At 44.0% G+C, this 22,117-nt stretch overlaps 1 long non-coding RNA gene across 1 annotated transcript in view; it reads left to right on the top strand.

Annotated features, from left to right (window-relative positions):
- The first annotated feature begins 685 nt into the window (after positions 1 to 685).
- Positions 686 to 22,117, top strand: part of LOC126198557 (uncharacterized) — a 116,357-nt gene continuing 94,925 nt past the window's right edge. The window contains exon 1 of the long non-coding RNA XR_007540086.1: positions 686 to 758. This is a non-coding gene — a long non-coding RNA (uncharacterized LOC126198557). The remainder of the gene's footprint in view (positions 759 to 22,117) is intronic.

Here is a 22,117-nt window from a genome sequence, read left to right as displayed (position 1 = left end):
CCACCTAAAAACCACATCCAGGCTGGCCGGCACACCGGCCCTCGTCGTTAATCCGCCGGGCGGATTCGATCCGGGGCCGGCGCACCTACCCGAGTCCAGGGAGCAGCGTTTTAGCACGCTCGGCTACCCTGGCGGGTAGCCCTCTACCACTACCACAAATTAAAATGCCGACCTCGTGAAGACACTGGATGAACGCGAGGAAAAAGAGAAAGGTGGCTGCCATCTCTGGACTAAGGAAATGCCGATATTCTCCGAAAGCTCGAGTTAAATTTGACGTGGTCTGAATTTCTAGAGGATTTTATACAACGCGTTGTTTAGTATGAATGTCACAGTGCTGTGCAAGTGATTCTGAGTTTAAGCTTTTTAATTCGTGAGTCGTTACAATATTACCCCCGGAAGGACCGGCACCTCAGATTCAGGATAAGAGGGCCTGCCAGGGTCCAGCGCGCCCCGGCAGCGCCAGCAGCCTCTGCCTGCCGAGGTCGGCCGCGCAGCCGCGCACCGGCAGAGACGTGCAGACTCCAGACGCGGGAAGCTGTGCCTCATTGGCGCGGCGCGGCCCCACCACGGCAGGCGCGCTCCCGCTCCCCTCCACCGCGCACCACCGCCGTCTCATCCCATTGTCCGGCCACGCGTCTCCGTATAAATACTTTCACTGCATATTTTGGGCCGGCATTCATGTTTCGTTAGTCGGACTCGTCCTCACGTGCGCTCATCCCGAGCGTCTGGACCTTTCTCTCCGGCCGGCAGCTGCACAGGTGAGTCCGCGTCGCGCGAGCCGTCGCGTCGCAGCGGCGCGCCGCCCCCGGCGTCTCAGACAGACGACTGCTCCTGCGATTACGTCAACTCGAAACCGAGAGGCAGTGCACCGTCGACAGGACTATCAAGATTGTTGCGAAAATGTCCCGACAATGGTGTGAGCACGAGAGGGGTAGCTGTGTAGTAAAAGGATATATCGGCTTCGTTTGTGTCACGTTATATTCTACCGGATGTACCTAACACCGACAACATTTCGGAGGCTGTTCAGGGATAATTGCTAAGTATTTTGGTCTAAGGAACCTGTGGCCTCCGGTGGCTAGCTACAGACTAGTTGCAGCTCATTCGATTTCTCACCCCCTTTTATCTTTATATCGGTATTGCTTTGAAAACGTCAGTATAACAGTGCAAATGTCGACGGTATACTGTGTGACTTTTGCTTGGAAACAAATTTGTTTCTTCCATTCAGAGGAATTGCTGTTGACAACAGAAACGTCCTTTCCTCATCGCCTCAAGCTTACATTCAGTACTGCTCGCTTCTCTCCTCTCTCTCTCTCTCTCTCTCTTTCTCTCTACAGTTCTACGGTAACGGACATACACAACATAATAGATAGATTTACTGATGAAGGGTTGACCGATACGTCTGTGGTGCGTGGGTTTACTGAAAGCAATGGAAGAGTTGCACAACGTTGCTATTTAGAACTGTTCCTGCAACGACGCCAACCTCTTCACAGTGTACATGTTCCGTCTGAAGGTTGTTGCACTGCTTTGTGCCTTGTACTATACGATTTGGTAATTGCATATTACTGGTTTCTTTACAGTTAAGAAGGTATTTTCACCGACATAGCCGGCCGGTGTGGCCGTGCGGTTCTAGGCGCGTCAGTCGGGGACTGCTACGGTCGCAGGTTCGAATCCTGCCTCGGGCATGGATCTGTGTGATGTCCTTAGGTTAGTTAGGTTTAAGTAGTTCTAAGTTCTAGGGGACTGATGACCACAGATGTTGAGTCCCATAGTGCTCAGAGCCATTTGAACCATTTTTTTCACCGACATAAACATAATGGGAGTAACACGTCGAATAAATCACATTATTACTGTGTAATGAACCATCAGAGACCATGTGCCGTAATACCGAGACAGAAAACATGCCCAAAAAACTACGAAATTTTGCAGATGGAGGTTCGAATTCATTTTAGAATGACACTAACAAATAACATTTTCCATCATGATCGCTTTTATTTTCGTTGTAATTTTGGCGTATGCTGGCGTCAGACTCAAACACACTAGTCTGTGGTATGCGCTTGTGCACATAAACTTGACGCGATCTTATGCCCTTCTAAATGTGATTCTTTTGTTACTATAGGCTCAGACGCAGAAAGGTGTATGATTCATGTGAAAATAAACGCAACCAAGACGATACATTCTGTTCTATTACGGCTCCTGACATTGTCCATAGCCTTTGTTGACATCGTTATACCTCCACTATATTTCAGATGGTACCACCGTCTTCACCTCCGACGTTACAGAACAGTCCGACCTCTATCGGAACGATAAGTAAGGAGACACAGATGCAATATGACAGACTTAGGAAAACACCCTTCATTCTCTTGTTTGTTATCAACAATAACATTAAAACAAGTGAAACTGTTTCCGATGAAGAGTCTTGTAGTTGTGATAGAAACATCGATGGCAAAATACACATTTGTATAAATCCTTTTATGTGTACCGCTGCGTTTTAGATCAGTGAACATAAATGCGATGAAAAATTCCTGTTTTTAAACAATAATACCATGGCACACGAAGGGCCGCCAAAAATACAGGCGGAATAGCATTGCCGAGAAAGAGCGAAAACTGGTTGTGTACCTTGGATGCTACTTTGATTTATTGACAATATATTTCGCTAACTACATAGACTACGAAAAGGAGCTAAGTTCAAAAAATGGTTCAAATAGCTCTGAGCACTATGGGACTTAACATCTTAGGTCATCAGTCCCCTAGAACTTAGAACTACTTAAACCTAACTAACCTAAGGACATCACACAGATCCATGCCCGAGGCAGGATTCGAACCTGCGACCGTAGCAGTCCCGCGGTTCCGGACTGCAGCGCCTAGAACCGCACGGCCACCGCGGGCGGCAAAGGAGCTAAGTATTATACGCTTGATGAACAAGTAAAAATGGCTTGAAATTTGTGAAATAAAAGTAAATATGCTTAATAATTGAGAGCGTTGCGTACAGCGTACCCGAAATGTTTTGTCTGAGCAGGACGCGAAATTCAGACACGGTAGTGGAAATCCAATGCGGTTTCCGCCTCACCTCAGCCGCTGATTCGTTTAAGTAGAGTTAACTGCACGACATTTAATCGGTAAATGAGTCATTTGCTTTGGTTTGGACGACAAACCGAATGTCTCTGTTGCCATCAAGAACAAAGCTATATTACTACATTTAACATCATCTCAATGAACGTGTCCATCTACACGGTAGGTTCTTGAAAAAGCCTTTTATACGTATACAACAGCGCTACAGCATCCGTTAATGTATGAATAGACGACATATGAAAGGCGTTTACTGTGTTTCAATGTAACGACAATGCGTGTGATACTGAAGCCTGGCATTCTATTCCAGAGTAATCAGTTTCGGTTGTAATGAACCGGGAGAAAGTGACTGAAGTTCATATTACTAGTAACAGTCCAATGTCTCCAGTCACTTTTAATGTTACGTAGCTAGTGTACACGAAGTGTCTCGAAGCGAGACGGGTGTTGAATATTAACCAACCATTTCTTCGACCACTTTTACACTGTACTATTAATCGTTAAAGGATCGGATACTACGTATTGTTATGGAATTTGAAAGAGTTTCATCGTAATCAATAATAAAAAAACCAAGGAAAGAGTTAAGGATATACGTGTTCTGGACAGTGATTGAGACTATTAAGGAGGTACCCAGAAATTATCCAAATGGGGCGCATCTTCGTGGAGAGCAGGTAGCGTTTGTACTACAGAACTTCAAGGATCCAGCTCGCTGAAATCTATTCGGTTAAAACAATGGAGTCGCATTCGGAAGGACGACGGTTCAAATCCCCATCGCGCCATACAGATTTAGATTGTCTGTAGTTTTCCCTAAATCACTTAAAGCACGAGCACAGCCGAGTTCATTCTTTACTCTCCCCCATTCCGAGCGTCTGCTCCGTCCCTAATGTCGCCGGCATCTAAGGGACGTTAAACTGCAATCTTCCTTCCTTCGACCTCTAATTCTGATACTGGTTTTCCGCTTAAATCGCTTCCGGCGAATGCCGAAGAGCTTTATCGACAAGGGTGCTTCCTTATACACTCCGAGGCAGCAATCCGTCTCTAACAAGAACCACGGATTCGGGGGGGGGGGGGGGGGGGGGGGAGCAGCGGTGTTAGAGCACAAACTACATTACGTGCCGTGTGACTGTGCCGACCGATGTGAACAGAGAGAACGGCAGAGTGTGAAGCCCGGTGCCAGAAGATTGCCTAATCCTCTCCAACAACACCGCCGGACTGCACACTATAACATCCCCATGTGATCCACGGATCGTCGTTATTCAGTCAGTACGTTCCTTCAGCATACTGGGTAGAAGCTTGGAATTTAACTTAAAACACAATTTTGTTTCGGAGTTCACAGGCTATTATCTTTATGATTGAAGAGAGGTAATGGAAAACGTTCCATGTGTCATTTTTCCAGAAAACACGTTTACATTGCTGCTATGTTCTCGGTACTCTGTTACACGCACCTAAACTTGCTCCAAGTGCCAAACCATGGAAAAAAAGTTTCAAACATTCATTAGCAGATGTGCCTAGTAGTGCTTCCCGCCAGAATTTCGAGTGCCATGTGTCAACGTCTCCGCCATTTAGTAGATGCACAGTCTGTGTGGTAAACGGCGTGCATGTAAGTTTTGCTTGTATCAATAAAACATCTTTGTAATACAAGGAGATAATTTGGGTTTAAAAAATAGTAAAAAATGTTTGAGAAGTGAAAGCCATTTATTCCTTAACAGCGTTGGCAGTTATAAACGTTGCAACATCTGATCCCAAGAATGGAGTTACGTAAGAAACAGAAGTCAACAGCGAAAAATTTTTTCTTGCATTTTATATTATTCTTTTATAAGAAAACGAAAAGATATCAGTAACGGTTTTTTCTAACTACAATTCTGATAATTAAAGGATTATTTCTGTATTTCTGCACTTGTATTATTGCTAATGAAACGTGGAGCCTCAGTATCAATACCGCTTGAATCAGGAACTTTCTTGTTGGTTCTTAGAACCAGTTAGTTCCTTAATACGGCGCCTACAACGTTCTTAATGTATGATTCATTTTCTAATTTGTCTCATTATTTTTTGCAGTAATGAGGTGAACAGCATAATTTTATAGTATGAGAACATCTTCTCAGGTTTTTGATACAAATAAGATTTGAGGAAAAAGAGATAAATTGTTTTGAATCTTTTATAAGTATAAGGTTTGGCACTGAAAACATTTGATATTTCCACTCTTCAATTTTCCACACACTTTCCTGTTTACTTTATTTGCAATCGATTTCGATGCATTTTGTGGCTTCGCCTTCGGCACTTAGGCATTAGTTTTCAGTCTTAGATTTACCACATTAATGGATACGGTGGTACATCAACAAGAAATACTTGCAGTAATTTTTTTCTTTAATTCCAGTCCATCAAAAAATATTGTCATCAGACGATCAGTTTCAGCACACGACGACGATCTTCAGATCTGATTAAGAAAGACGAAGCCTTGTATTACCCTAATATAATCAAGCGAAAGTGGAATCTTCAATAGATATAAAAAAATGGTTTGGCGTCATCGAACAGATATAATATTACAGTGTCAATAAGGCCACAGTGCCGAGAGAAACGTTATGTAAACACTTCTGCCGTTCGTAGATACACCGAAAGAAAGTTTGAGCGCTACAGTCCGGCGGCAAGTTTGCTGTGAACAGTAGCGCAGTGGATACAATGGTCTTGTATTGTTGACTACTTGGCTCTATATTATTATATCCATCCGACGATGCGAGATTAATTTGGATGAGATCGAATGACGATACTACTTTGGTTTAATTGTCTTAGGCTGGTACGAGGTTCCGTCCGTTTTAATCAGATCTGAGGAGGGTCATAACACACTGAAATCTATTGTCTGACGACATTTCTTATTATCATAGACTGAAATTAAACAAATCCTATCTTCCTATATGACTGGTTTTAATCGCGATTACGTCGTCCGTTAAAGAGTTTCCAAGTTTTTTTTTTTTTTTTCCTGGAGTATAAGCGACGTCACCTCAGTAACTTCGGTGGCAGTTTGAACTAACAACTATGAACAACAGATGCGCATTCAATCAGACTGTTAAGAGAAGGCACAGTATTAAGTAATGTACATGCCCTGTAGTGTGCCAAAGTTGTTGTGTCACAAATCCAAACTGGGCAGCGTCTCGAAATCAAATGTTGAAGACATTCTGCAGAATGTTTTGAAGAAGGAAAAAGTGTGTGCATAGTTCCTGCACTCCATGATCCGGAGCAAAAGCAACAAGCGGACGCCTGCCGCGACCCGACTGAAATGCAAAATGCGCGCAATTATTTTCTGGAAACTACTTCACACGTTACGAAACCAGTTCTTATCAGTGCGAACCTACCATAAAACGAAACGCTGCAGAAAAATCGCTCTGACGATATAACCGACGTTTGAGCCAATGTGATGCACGAGTTGTACAACACCACAAAGAAGGACTTATCTGACAGTTTCACAAGCTTTTATGAACTTTGTGTGCGTTGTGATCCAGTGTCTGTGTGTGTGTGGAGGGGGGGGGGGGCTATATAGGACACAGCCTTAACGTTTCTCTACGTTTAATTAAGCCAGTCCTAAAACTTTTTGAAACGACGGGGTAATTCACAGCTTTTAAAAATACGCTTGCAGGTCAGCTTCATTTCTGTACCTGTGAGTACTTGAAGATAATACTATAAGTATATTCGAAAGCTGTTGTAAATAAACAAAAAACACAGCTGACTGGGAAGCTAGTGTGAAAATAGACTGTGTTTCAAAACAAAATACTTTACAGGTGCAGTCCTAATTATCCAACGTCACGGAACCAACACTTTGGCGTTTCAAGGGTCAAACGACATAACATGTCTTTCCTGTGCCGCGCAGACTGCTGTGTTTAATCTTTGTTTCACAAGACCTCAAGTAGTTATTTCCGAACTGATCTCAAGATGCGAGTACTCTAAAACACACTAGTCAGTGGCCGCGAAAAACATTGCGTCGGCTGAGCGCGTCGAAGGGCAGCGAAATGGGTCGGGGAAGCCCCGTGGCGCGAGGCAGCGACAGTGTTTTGTTAGCCTGGCTGTTAGACGCGTGCTACGGAAAGTGAAACCCGCGCGCGCCGCGTCTGGACTCGTTTCTCCTTTGCCGCCTGCAGCCGCCGCGTGTGTTGCCTGCCTTCCACTTCACGGAATGAGCCAACCGCATTCTGAGCGTCCTTCCTCCCACTTACGTCGCTGATACGAGCTCGCCATAGGTCAAAGGGTTCCATGCTCGGTAAGTCGCATCACCAGACGAGTGGAAAACACCTCTTTCTCAATTACCACAAAATAATATCACCCTCCACAATCTCTTTTTACAAAAGTATAACAGCTATCTCTCTATTGCAACATATTTACAACTTGTGTATTCCGTAGGTATTAAAATACCCGGCCAAAAATGTGATGCATGCAGGAAACACTATCGTCAGGTATCCAAGTGATTACAGTTTCATTTCTCTGTGCTACATAGAACGGTCACCAGAGTGCATTAGTGTTGAGCGTGTTAAGTAGTGTTGTGTTACCAGGCCTGGTCGAATCGTGTATTGTACGGTTTTTGGGGTATTTAGATGTGACAGTGGCCCAACGTTGGACGCCTCACCACCACCGTGGAGGATAGCCATATTGTGCACCGAGCATATCGTGACCCCTTCACATATGCACCTGTCATCCGAGAACAAGCTACGACCTCCCTACAACACTCTGTGTCGTCCCACACCATTGGTCAAAACCAGAAGTAGTCGGACTACGGAATTACCATCAAATGCTTAGCCTGTCTTTTGCACAACAATAATAATGTCTGCGGCTGGAGTAGTGTCGTGCCTAGGAAGCCTGGACTGCTAATGAATGGCGTCGAATTGTGATCAGCTATGAATCACGGTTCTGAACTACCCTGGAAGAACAGCCGAATGACTCCATATGATTCGTTTTCGAGTGCCACATAATTCCCTACTAGTCCTGGAAATGATGCAAAGCGTGCAATATGTCAGTGTAGCGCCAAAGAAACTGGCATACGAATGCGTATTCAGATACAGAGGTATGTAAACAGGCAGAAAACGGCGCTGCGGTCGGCACCGCCTATATAAGACTATAAGTGTCTGGCGCACTTGTTAAAACGGTTATTGCTGCTACAATGGTAGGTTATCAAGATTTAAGTGAGTTTGAACAACGTGTTATAGTCGGCGCACGAGTGATGGAATACAGCATCTCCGAGGTAGCGATGAAGTGGGGATTTTCCCGTAAGACCATTTCACGAGTGTACCGTGGATATCATGGATCCGGTAAAACGCTGCAGCCGGAGAAAGATCATGCAAGGGCGGGGGCAACGACGACAAGAGAATCGTTCAACGAGAAAGAAGAGCAATCCTTCCACAAATTGCTGCAGATTTCAATTCTGGGGCATCAACAAGTGTCAGGGTGCGAACCATTCAACGTAACATCATTGATGTGGGCTTCCGGAGCCGAAGGCTCTGTAACGGCGTGGGGCGTGTGCAGTTGGAACGATGTGAGACCCTCGATACGTCTAGATATGACTCTGACAGATGACACGGACATAAGCGTGTCTGATCACCTGCATCCATTCACGTCCATTGTGCATTCCGATGGGCTCGGTTAATTCCAGCAGGACAATGCGACACCCCACACGTTCAGAATTCCTACAGAGTGGCTCCAGGAACACTCTTCTGAGTTTAAACACTTCCGGTAACCACCAAACTCACCAGGCATGAACATTATTGAGCACATCTGGGATGCCTTGCATCGTGCTGTTCAGAAGAGATCTCCACTCCCTCATACTCTTATGGATTTATGGACAGCCCTGCAGTATCCATGGTGCCAATTGTCTCCAGCACAATTTCAGACATTAGTCGAGCCCATGCCACGTCACGTTGCGGCACTTCTGCGTGCTCGATGGGGCCTTACACGGTATTAGGCAGATGTATCAGTTTCTTTGGCTCTTCAGTGTATATCAGGAGTCGCGGTTGCCACGTATTGCATAGATATTTCCACTGCCGACGGGAACTGCGGATCGCTTCTGACGGCCTTGAAATATTTTGTCAGCCATGGGATGATACTCAAGATTCGTTATACCACTAACCCTCGACATGTGGGACGGTGGCGTTGGCCTTGTGAACGTCCGCCTTATGTTTTCGGCCCTTTTCATGCGGCCGATGTTGAATATGGCACCGTTGGACACATACAATAACATCGGCACTGATTGACGAACTAATTCCATGTTCTTATGTGCCACCTGTCCCAGTCGGCAACACGTCGCCGAATACTTGTTTACATTACAACGCTTCTTGTAGACTATAACTACGTTCAACTTGAGCTTCCGTCGCCCGGAAACTCGACAGTGCAAAATATTTATCGCCTCTTAATGACAGGAAAGTGATGGAACAGCGATGTCCGATGAGAGTCTGGACCACACTGTCATTCTGGGCCGGCCGCGGTGGCCGAGCGGTTCTAGGCGCTTCAGTCCGGAACCGCGCGACTGCTACGGTCGCAGGTTCGAATCCTGCCGCGGGCATGGATGTGTGTGATGTCCTTGGGTTGGTTAGGTTTAAGTAGCCCTAAGTTATAGGGGACTGATGACCTCCGTTGTTAAGTCTCATAGTGCTCAGAGCCATTTGAACCATTTGAACTGTCATTCTGTGAGCCCTCGGTTCTTGAACTCGGCCGCTCGATCCTCGTTGTGTCACAAGTACGTCACACGAGCCATACTGCACGTCATAAACATGGCTGATCCGCCCCCTTGCACATATTGCAGGCTGATGAACACGGATGAACACCGTTTAGTGTGTGGAAAGGCGATGGAACTGTGGAGTCTGACACATGGCATCATAGTCTTTCTTAATCGCAGCACTTACACAGAGATCACACAGGCGGAAATTCATTACCCAGAAGTGACATTTGTTTTTGTTACCAAGATGTGACATACTTCCTCGACAAAAAACGAGTGCGATAACTTGGATCGTAGGGATGGCGGTGAGTTGCACATGTGACGAAAATGGAGTGGAAAAGCTGCAATTTTGGATGTACTTACACGAACAACACGAGAAGATACAGCGGTGAACGAAATACGAAACACATTATGCCAATTTTTTAAGAAGAATATTCATGGAGCCTTCCAACAGTTGGAGTGTACCAGTTCTGAGAAGTTTGGTTGTGTAGTTAGTTTTGATTGGATACACGAACGAATCCTTACGGACTGTGAATTCTGTGAAGCCGGCTGGCCCTCTTCTATTGGAGAGCTGGAGATTCAGATGTTCTTTTATTTGGCAATATGCAAGAAGAAGCAGATTACCTGTCTACAAGAATGTTGATACATTCAATCTCACTCCTACGAACACTGCTCAGCAACAGTTATTAGGAGGGCCTATTGTTTTTGTAGGTTGCAAGATTAATTTTTCTTGTACTACTACAGAAGTTGTTGCTGGTAACTCTTGGTTGACTGTTGCTATAATTAGAGGAGGTGATTCAGCTCTTGGAGGACTGGAGAGTTATAATGAGAGAGATATTATAGCTTTTCGTACTTTTTCAATTGGTGTTATTCCAAACAAGAATTACGGTACTGCGGTTGTAACAACGGACAAGCCTTTTTCACTCTATAATAAGAACAGGAGGAAGGTTAATGCTAATGAAACTGCAGGAAGAGTGTGTACCTGGTTATTTTGTTGCAATTTTCTGTTTTTATGGCATTCTGCAATTTTTTAAACGTGGCTCCTTGTGAAAAGTATGGAATAAACTTAAGACATTTTCTGTTTGTAAGAAATTAAAAAAGAATCGTATTAACCTTATAAAGGTTCGCATCACTGCTTTGGATCCGCAAGGAGCCAGGTTAGATTCCTGTTGCCTCCCTGATTTTTTTCTGGGGTAGAAAGAGTAGAAAAGGCGTTTAAATTTACGTCTATACAACGTAGTAGCAAGAATACACCATTAAATTTGTAGATGCGAAATTTCATTCACAGGACTGCCACCTCTTAGAGCGACCATGGGATTAAACCAGGTGGTCATCGAGACCAACTAATAGAGGGATAGAACTGAATGTCCCTTCGCCAAGACAGGGTGTGTATGGCACGACTAGGACTTCATCATATATAAACGCATCTCTCAACTGTTTTCAAGAAAACAGAGTTTGAAAATTTTAGTCGTGCTTATACAGAGTGATTCAGTTGCCCTACCGATGTCGTTTTATGCAACCCGCAATGTTATATATGGCCTTTAAAAATCACGCGCGAGGTTTTCATATTCTCTCGCTCGCTACGCGCAGACTATTAGTCCTACAGAAAAAATGAACAGGAGCTTTTTGCAGGAAATGTAATGTAGTTAAATTTTGTGCTGGTATAAGTTTTCGCTAGAGGCTTCAGTTTTCGAGTTATTCAAGAAAAACGTACAAACGTGACTTTTGAACGCACTCTCACACTTATCCGTCAGTAGTCAGATTTCTAATATGTCGTTCGTAGCACTCCTTCTTAGCACTCTATAAAATTTAGGACTGCACGAATTGTTTACCACATTCGACCATTTTTGGTCTTCTTTGACTGGTCTTATCACGCCACCGACTTAGTCGAGCAATTGAAAATTATAAAATTGACGTTTGTGTAAATATTACATAACACTTCTGTGAATTTTAACAGCGTAAAATAAACAATTACGTCTTTGGATTCGTCAGGCCTTTTGGCTACGAAACTACTGTGCTTGTAAGGGTTAACCCTGAACCGAATTGTCAACGTAATTATTCCTAGCGTAACGTTTACAAAAGTCGTTTTCTCTTTCATTACCGTCTGGGGCACGCTTAAATTCATAATGTTAACGGAATAGCCGGCTGTGTTGATGACACAATAGACCAATCAACAGAGACCAAAGAAAGGTAGAATATCGGGAATAATTCATGTAGTCGGAAATTTTTGTACAGTGATAGGAGGCAGAGCCACGAACATAACACTAGAAACCCTGACGCGTGAGGGATGAGTGTGGGGGTGGAGGTGCATTTGAAGGTTACTTTTGTACGTTTTTCTTGAATAACTCGAAAACCGTGTCCTTCAGTAAAAAAGTATCCCAGTATAATAAAATTTATCTACATTAAATTTACTATAGAAAGATCCTGTTCATTTCTCTGTAGGGCTAATAACAGGCACGCAGCGAGTGATAGAATATGAAAAACTCGCGTGTGATTTTTGAAACAAAGATATGCACTGAGGTGACGAAAGTCACGGTATAGCGGTATGCACATATACAGATGGTGATAGTATCTCGTACACGAGGTATAAAAGGGCAGTTCATTGGCGGAGCTGTTACTTGTACTGAGGTGATTCACGTGAAACGATTTCAGACGTGGTTATGGCCACACGACGGGAATTAATAGACTCTGAACGCGGAAAGGTAGGTAAAGCTAGACACATGGGACACTTCATTTCGGAAACAGTTAAGGAATTCAGTATGCAGAGATCCACAGTGTCAAGAGTGTGCCGAGAATACCAAATTACAGGCATTACCTCTCGCCACGCTCAATGCAATGGCGACGGCCTTCACTTAACAACTGAGAACAGCGAAGATTGTGCAGAGTTGCCAGTGCTAACAGACAAGCAACACTGCGTGAAATAGTCGCAGAAATCAATGTGGAACATAAGACGGACGTATCTGTTCATAAAGAGGCGGCGAAATGCAGCTCTAGTTGCGAGTGGAACAGGAAAGGAAATGACTAGTAGTGGTACAAGGTGCCCTCCACCATGCATCGGACCTTGGCTTTTGGAGTATGTACGTAGATGTAGATATAGATCCCGAATGAAGCGCGCAGCAACAGCACGGCACGATCAAGTAGTTTGGGAAGGCTACGATCCTGGCGATGTCGATTTCCGACACGTACTCCTAGACATGAAATAAATACGCAATTGCTAATACGGACAATCATCAGCCGTGTAGTGGAATGACGACTGTGAAAATTTGTGCCATAGCGGGATTCGAAGCCGTATTTCCCGCTAATCGCCATACCATTTGGCTATCCGAGCATGACTCACGGCCGCACTCAAACTTCCATATGTCGTCAACCTCATGTCTCTAATCCGTGCTCATACATCCATTACAGGAGAAACATTTTACCTGAAAGTCGCTTGTCTGACGTCGGCGGGTACATACAATATTGCAGCGCCTGTGTTATTCCAAATTACGATGCAATGTTCTTTCGGATATGCTTGCTTCTTGTAAAAACTAGATGTTCCTTAGGACTTGAATGCATGTCCGAAGGTACACTGTATTGTAATTCGGAATAACACTGGCACTACAATATCTTACTCCTAGAAGTTTTTCGTTTTTTAAATGAGGCAAAACACGACCTTTTCACAAACAGTCAACATGAAACTGCGATTTGGGAATTAAAAATCCGCTACGTAATCTTACCTTACTTACAGAGTGCAGACTGCATCATTCATACCTAATCGTTGCAATTGCGTTGGAAAGCTAATCTTTTGCATATCTAAACACGCAGCACAGTTCATGTCATAGTTTGACTTTTCTTGCATGTCGCGTTCTTGGTTTTACGATTTTAGTGGCCAATGTTGCAAATAGTTGCTACCCGATAGTGTAGTACCTCCTCGGGTAATAGGGTAACTTCCTAGTGAGTGCAGTGTTTCAACATCGCAGCCTGCGTTCCCATGTGCAGTGGCCGAACTGGTCTGGGTCGCGGGTTGCCGCCCTGCTAGGCGCGCTCGCTCCGCCCAGCCGTTTCTGGTCAGTGTCAAAGAAAGAAATAGAGTCGTATAGCAATGGTGACTGGGACACTGCGAATGGATTTAAGCCACCTAATCGGAAAGTCTATGACCGTAAGGGAGGAGATACAAAACGTTAGAGAGACAACACCACGACATAAGTGAACTCAACTGAATAACCGTGTCCCGTATTTGATGTCGTCAAAGCAATAGAACATTATATGGGATAGTGGTTGGTAATATGTCAAGTATATACGATGTAATAGGAACATTTCGTTTAGTGTCACTGTTCATATGTGATTTAACACACCCTTATCTACAACTAGAAATGTATCCAGTATACACGATTTTCGGAAACAGTCTGAAAAGCTTGTAAGGAAGTTACAGGGTAGATTTTGCTGATAAATAATTGCTAAGAAAAAAATTCGATACGTTGCATTGTTTCCGAGTTAATTAGAACTGTAGTTACCCAACTAGCCAGTTTAGCGCGGACATTTAAGCGGCTTGCTATAGAACGTGTTAAAAAACGTGTTCTTCGTTTGGTTTCCTAAAACGGAACAAGAGAGCGATACAGAAACTGGACATAGGACGATAGTACGGTTGGATCCCGAGCCAAAGGCAGACCAATCTCCGGCGCTGTCACCCACGTTATGAGAACCATTGACATTAATTGTGAACGTACTGCTCAGCACAACCTACCCTGCAGCGCCCCTACAAGCTTTCCAGACTGTTCCTTGCCACCCTGTACAGAAAAAATACCAATGTGTCTTGAATAACAAAGAATAATATTTTTATGTGAACTGCACACAGCGCGTGCTGAACGTTCACTTGAATTTGAAATAAGTGAAATAAACTTCGTGTTACTTGACGCAAATACGGACTTGACCCATACAGGCAGTCAAATACGATAACGGAGTTGTTGCTTGATAGTAAATTTATGAAATTTATACTTAAGGCAGTACAGCGTAAACCGTCTACTTATCTTCAGCTCAGTATATGGACCAAATTTTGCAAAGCACTACGAATTTAAAAATCTGGATTATATCCCAGTTTCGAAGATTAATTTACATTTGCACTTTTTACTTTACATACAAAGAGCTCTCGTTATGATATGAAGCTATAATAAAAATTTAGAACCTATCTGTTCATCGGAAATGAGCTCCCTTTTGCCTGAAATCCACATTTCCTAATTAAAAATTTAAGGAGACGCAGATACTATTACTCGAGTAATGAATGTTGCAAAAGGAAAAAAAAAACTTACGCAATTGCTTTAGAATACTCACAAGAAAAATGCAACTGACCGTACCTTCCATCCTGCAGCTACATTTTCACTCACAAAAAAAAACCGTGATCATATGCCTCTGTAGTTTTGTAAACACATTCCTTGACCAAATAAGTAACCAACGTGACCTCGTACACGTGCGCACCATCGGCGGGTATGTAAGTAATTGGAGCTAAATTCTGAGTGATCAGTTGGACGGCGACTAGGCAGAATTAGTATTGTTCGTGTTTAGTGTTGTTACCTGACCTGGTAGGGTACGTCAGTGGCATGAATAGCGTCAGACGTCCAGTGATCACTGTGACAGACACATAGATACCGCGTACTCGTGTGAGACGGCGTTGTCAGCACGTGACAGATTCTGAGAGGATCCTCATCATGGATTTCCATTTGGCCGGCTGGTCAGCTTGTGCTTTGTGAGGCATTCGGATGCAGGCAGCATTGGCCCCGTGCTGGACTGCGCGGGAACGTGAGCGCAGGCTTACGCGTTGTGAGGGTTCCGGTCGACCAAGTCAGTCCACCACAAGGCAGGATCGCCGTATTACACCAAATACGTCTGTATCTGCTACCTGAGACCCTGCAACATTCTGGATCTTCCGTATCACTGGCCGGAGACTATCAGCATCCAGTCTAGAGAATCACCGTTCGACGCGTTGGTTTCCGTTAATACCACAAACGAGTGCGTTTCGAAATGTGACGTGACCAGGAAGCTTGGAGTGCTGATGAATAACGCCGCACTCTGTTCAGAAATGAATCGTGGCTACGCACTAAGGCGAGTGACCATCGTCGGGGAGCCTGGCGGATAGCTGGGAAAAAATCCTATATTTGCAATTTTTGGAGAGGCACAGCGGTGTTGTCCCTGGCATCATGGTCCATGGGGAGCCAAAGGGTGTGACTTTAGGTCATGGTTGATAGAGACTGAAGCTAAAAGTCATGGAAAAATGGTAAGTGCTCATCTGTTACACTTCATGCGATAGAACCGTTGTGCCATTTTTCAGCAGAACAATGCTCGTTCACTCATGGCACGTGTTTCTATCAACTGTCTGCCCGGTGCTGAGGTACTCGGTTGACAGCTAGACCCTCACATCTGTCCTCAATAGAACTTGTGTGAGATCATCTCGGACGGCAACTTCATCCCAGTGCCAATACGTAGGATATCACGAAATAAGCTACAACAGCTGTGAACCAGCTTACCATAGGGAAGGGTACAATGATTTTCTGACACCCTTCCCAACAGAATCAGTGCATGCCTCCACGACAGAGGGGATGCAGTGACATACTAATAAGTGGGCTCAAACTGCCAAGGTCTTTGTAAATTTGACTCGACTTTCTAATCACCGAAATAACATCACATACTCTGTCGGGCAGTGTAATATAAACCACCGTCTATGACGACGTCAACGTGTAAGCACTACTCACAGACGACAGGTGGCAGCACTGGCACAGAAGGTTATATAAAACGTGTCAGGAGGATACGGAAAGAGTGTCGCTGTTGTAACACGGAAACGGAGCGATTTTTCTGACGTTCAAAAGAACATGATCATTGGTTAAGGGCCAAGGATCGAAACATTTCCGGAATGGCTAAGTCTGTATCATGTTCGCGTGACGCCGTGATTTGAAGTACACCGCTCATGGCAAAGTGGCGGTACCCAAAACCGGCACCGAGGCAACTGTGGTGTACCACGAGCCATAAGATGACTGGGGTGAATGACAGCTGCGGAGATGTGTTCGGGTGTATAGACGAGCAGCTGTTGAACAGCTGACGGACCAAATGAGCCAAGGGGCTACGAACAGTGTCTCCTGAACGATCGTTCAGCGAACGTTGTTGCATACGGCCCTCCGCTGCAGGCGCTTGGTTCAAGCAACCATACAGACTGCTACTCATCGACGACGAAGTCTGGAATTTGCACCCCGACAACGCAACTGGACGACCACTGAGTGGTGTCAGGGGGCTTTTTCAGGTACGTCCTGAAACATCTGAAAGCAAATACTCTGCAACAATCGTCGGGAGCGTCCAGACCGGTGGAGGGAGCGTAATGGACTGAGGCTTGTTTTCGTTGCATTCCCTGGACGATCTCGTCAATCTGGAAAGCTGAATAGATCAACAGCTTTATCCACCTATCCATAGTGACCATGCTGTTTGTTTTTCCTTGGTAGGATGGCAATTTCCAGCAGGACAATACAATGTGTCTCACAGCTCGCAATGTACTCCTCGGATTTAAACCCAGTCTAGACACAGTGGGACCACCTCTATCGGGTTGTTCGTACCATGGATCCTCAAGCGAGAAACTAGCGCAGTTGGCCACTGCTCTGGAGTCGTCATCCTTCTACATCCCTGTCCGTATCTTCCAGAACCTCACTGACTCTCTTCCTGCTTATTCGGCGGTTTGACAAATGGTCAAATCAATAAACAGCTTATACTGGCAAGAATTTTCCAAAATTCTCTACCGTCACGAAGTTCCGGGAGTATCATATGGTTTAAAGTGTGTGGCAAGGAGAACTTGGATGAAATTTTCTTGCGCCAGTTCACAAGTACATCAACGTACACAAAACGCAGCACGGTTGTAGAACATTTGTAACAATAGATACCCCATTTTTCAATATCTTGTTTATATATGTGAGTGCGTTTAGAGGCTGAGTATATGGCAAGCACGATTAAAAAAACCAAATTTAGAAAAAAATAAAAATGTACTGTATGTATTACATGCTGATGAGAGAATAGACAAGGTGAAACCCAGTGCCGCCAGTAGCACCAAGGGAGCCGCCGAGTTTAAAGTCCCCATCTGACACACGGTTCACCACCCACATTGTCACAAGCCATCAGTGCACGAGACACATCGAAGAGGTTTTGAATCTGATGTAGGACATTGACGCAAGGTCCGATGATATGGAATTTGACTATGAACCTACATCTCTTCCCTGTGCCGGCGAACCGACTAGTAGTGACGAAAATTTGTTCCGCTTCCACAATTCGAACCGGTTAGCCTCGAGCAGACCGCTACCTCTTGCGCGTGTGTTGGCGATCCCCGCTATGAAAGCGAATCAGATTTGAAAACGCCGCACGTTTACGCTACGAGGGATACAGAGTATACAGGCCGGCCGAGCTCCAAAACTACATTTAACAAACAGTCGACAGACTTGTTATCTCCTGCCGAGCAATTCCACTACGGTCTAGTGGCAGTGCGATCTGTAGAGATGTTGACATGACTCGGATTATCTTGCGTGTGCCGTTCAGAAGCCACTGATCGCAAGAATGAATTACGCATATCGCTTAGTGAGATGAAAACGAGGCCATCATTAGTTTGAGGAACAGTGAAAGATTTCCACCTCGGCAGGTGCGTGGTCAGCGTGGCGAATTGTTGACCAAAGGGTCCCGGGTTGGATTCCCGGCCGGGTCGGACATTTTCTCCCCTCGGAGACTGGGTGTTGTGTTGTTCTTGCGTTGGTACCGTCATAACTGACATTAGGCTATTGAGACAGCCGTATGGGCACGCCCCGAAATCCAATTAAGAATAGAGAAAGAGAGAGACAGAGAATACTGGAAAACGATCTGACACAGTCTTGAGACACAGCACATGACGTGACACGCAGCTTGGCGCCTGTGGACCTAGTTGTTTATGGTGGTAGATAGTGCCAAGTGGCAAACTGTGAAAGTGGATGTAATGTGAAGGGTGATTCGCTCAAAAATCCGCCTAATAACTATCCTCGTTATGTGAGAAATACTATAAAATATTCAGCCTTTAGTGTATCAGAACTTAGCAAACATATTTCTACATCTACATGAATACTCTGCAAATCGTCAGTAGGAAAAGGGAGAGAAGGAAACATAGTAGGTGAATATGGATTGGGGCTAAGAAATGAAAGAGGAAGCCGCCTGGTAGAATTTTGCACAGAGCATAACTTAATCATAGCTAACACTTGGTTCAAGAATCATAAAAGAAGGTTGTATACATGGAAGAATCCTGGAGATACTAAAAGGTATCAGATAGATTATATAATGGTAAGACAGAGATTTAGGAACCAGGTTTTAAATTGTAAGACTTTTCCAGGGGCAGATGTGGACTCTGCCCACAATCTATTGGTTATGAACTGTAGATTAAAACTGAAGAAACTACAAAAAGGTGCTAATTTAAGGACATTGGACCTGGATAAACTGACTAAACCAGAGGTTGTAGAGAGTTTCGGGGAGAGCATAAGGGAACAATTGACAGGAATAGGGGAAAGAAATACAGCAGAAGATGAATGGGTGGCTCTGAGGGATGAAGTAGTAAATGCAGCAGACGATCAAGTAGGTAAAAAGATGACGGCTAATAGAAATCCTTGGGTAACAGAAAAAATATTGAATTTAATTGATGAAAGGAGAAAATATAAAAATGCAGTAAATGAAGCAGGCAAAAAGGAATACAAACGTCTCAAAAATGAGATCGACAGGAAGTGCAAAATGGCTAAGCAGGTATGGCTAGAGGACAAATGTAAGGATGCAGAGGCTTATCTCACTAGGGGTAAGATAGATACTGCCTACAGGAAAATTAAAGAGACCTGTGGAGAGAAGAGAACCACTTCTATAAATATCAAGAGCTCAGATGGAGAAGCAGTTCTAAGCAAAGAAGGGAAGGCAGAAAGGTGGAAGGAGTATATAGAGGGTCTATACAAGGGCGATGTACTTGAGGACAATATTATGGAAATGGAAGACGATGTAGATGAAGACGAAATGGGAGATAAGATACTGCGTGAAGAGTTTGACAGAGCACTGAAAGACCTAAGTCGAAACAAGGCTCCTGGAGTAGACAGCATTCCATTAGAACTACTGACGGCCTTGGGAGAGCCAGTCATGACAAAACTCTACCATCTGGTGAGCAAGATGTATGAGACAGGGGAAATACCCTCAGACTTCAAGAACAATATAATAATTCCAATCCCAAAGAAAGCAGGTGTTGACAGATGTGAAAATTACCGAACTATCAGTTTAATAAGTCACAGCTGCAAAATACTAACGCGAATTCTTTACAGACGAATGGAAAAACTGGTAGAGGCGGACCTCGGGGAGGATCAGTTTGGATTCCGTAGAAATGTTGGAACACGTGAGGCAATACTAACCTTACGACGTATCTTGGAAGAAAGATAAGGCAAACTTACGTTTCTAGCTTTTGTAGACTTAGAGAAAGCTTTTGAACATGTCAACTGGAATACTCTCTTTCAAATTCTGAAGGTGGCAGGGGTAAAATACAGGGAGCGAAAGGCTATTTACAATTTGTACAGAAACCAGATAGCAGTTATAAAAGTCGAGGGACATGAAAGGGAAGCAATGGTTGGGAAGGGAGTGAGACAGGGTTGTAGCTTATCCCCGATGTTATTCAATCTGTATATTGATCAAGCAGTAAAGGAAACAAAAGAAAAATTCGGAGTAGGTATTAAAATTCATGGAGAAGAAATAAAAACTTTGAGGTTCGCCGATGACATTGTAATTCTGTCAGAGACAGCAGTGGACTTGGAAGAGCAGTTGAACGGAATCGACAGTGTCTTGAAAGGAGGATATAAGATGAACATCAACAAAAGCAAAACGAGGATAATGGAATGTAGTCGAATTAAATCGGGTGATGCTGAGGGAATTAGATTAGCAAATGAGACACTTAAAGTAGTAAAGGAGTTTTGCTATTTAGGGAGTAAAATAACTGATGATGGTCGAAGTAGAGAGGATATAAAATGTAGACTGGCAATGGCAAGGAAAGCGTTTCTGAAGAAGAGAAATTTGTTAACATCGAGTATAGATTTAAGTGTCAGGATGTCGTTTCTGAAAGTATTTGTATGGAGTGTAGCCATGTATGGAAGTGAAACATGGACGATAAATAGTTTGGACAAGAAGAGAATAGAAGCTTTCGAAATGTGGTGCTGCAGAAGAATGCTCATGATTAGATGGGTACATCACATAACTAATGAGGAGTTTGTGGCACAACTTGACTAGAAGAAGGAACCGGTTGGTAGGACATGTTTTGAGGCATCAAGGGATCACAAATTTAGCATTGGAGGGCAGCGTGGAGGGTAAAAATCGTAGAGGGAGACCAAGAGATGAATACACTAAGCAGATTCAGAAGGATGTAGGTTGCAGTAAGTACTGGGAGATGAAGAAGCTTGCACAGGGTAGAGTAGGATGGAGAGCTGCATCAAACCAGTCTCAGGACTGAAGACCACAACAACAACACCTCTGCAACTCACATTTAAGTGCCTGGCACAGGGTTCATCGAACCACCATCACAATTCTCTATTATTCCAATCTCGTATAGCGCGCGGGAAGAATGAACACCTATATTTTTCCGTACAAGCTCTGATTTCCCTTATTTTATCTTGGTGATCGTTCCTCCATATGTAAGTCAGTGTCAACAAAATATTTTCGCATTCGGAGAAGAAAGTTGTTGATTGAAATTTCGTGAGAAGATTCCGTCGCAACGAAAAACGCCTTTTCCAAATCTTGTATCATTTCTGTGACACTCTCTCCCATATTTAGCGCTAATGCAAAACGTGCTGCCTTTCTTTGAACTTTTTCGATGTACTCAGTCAGTCCTATCTGGTAAGGATCTCACACCGCGCAGCAGTATTCTAAAAGAGGACGAACAAGCGTAGTGTAGGCAGTCTCCTTAGTAGGTCTGTTACATTTTCTAAGTGTCCTGCCAATAAAACGCAGTCTTTGGTTAGCCTTCCCCCCAACATTTTCTATATGTTCCTTCCAATTTAAATTGTTCGTAATTGTAATACCTAGGTATTTAGTTGAATTTACGGCTTTTAGATTAGACTGATTTATCGTGTAACCGAAGTTTAACGCGTTCCTTTTAGCACTCGTGTGGATGACCTCACACTTTTCGTTATTTAAGGTCAACTGCCACTTTTCGCACCATTTCGATGTTTCTTCTAAATCGTTTTGCAGTTTGTTTTGATCTTCTGATGACTTTATTAGTCGTTAAACGACAACGTCATCTGCAAACAACCGAAGACGGCTGCTCAGATTGTCTCCCAAATCGTTTATATAGATAAGGAACAGCAAAGGGCCAGTAACACTACCTTGGGGAAC

The sequence above is a fragment of the Schistocerca nitens genome, chromosome 8 (assembly GCF_023898315.1).
Source record: "Schistocerca nitens isolate TAMUIC-IGC-003100 chromosome 8, iqSchNite1.1, whole genome shotgun sequence".
NCBI lineage: Eukaryota > Metazoa > Arthropoda > Insecta > Orthoptera > Acrididae > Schistocerca > Schistocerca nitens.
Note: the sequence above shows the minus strand (reverse complement) of the source record. Positions and strands in the feature narration are given on the sequence as shown.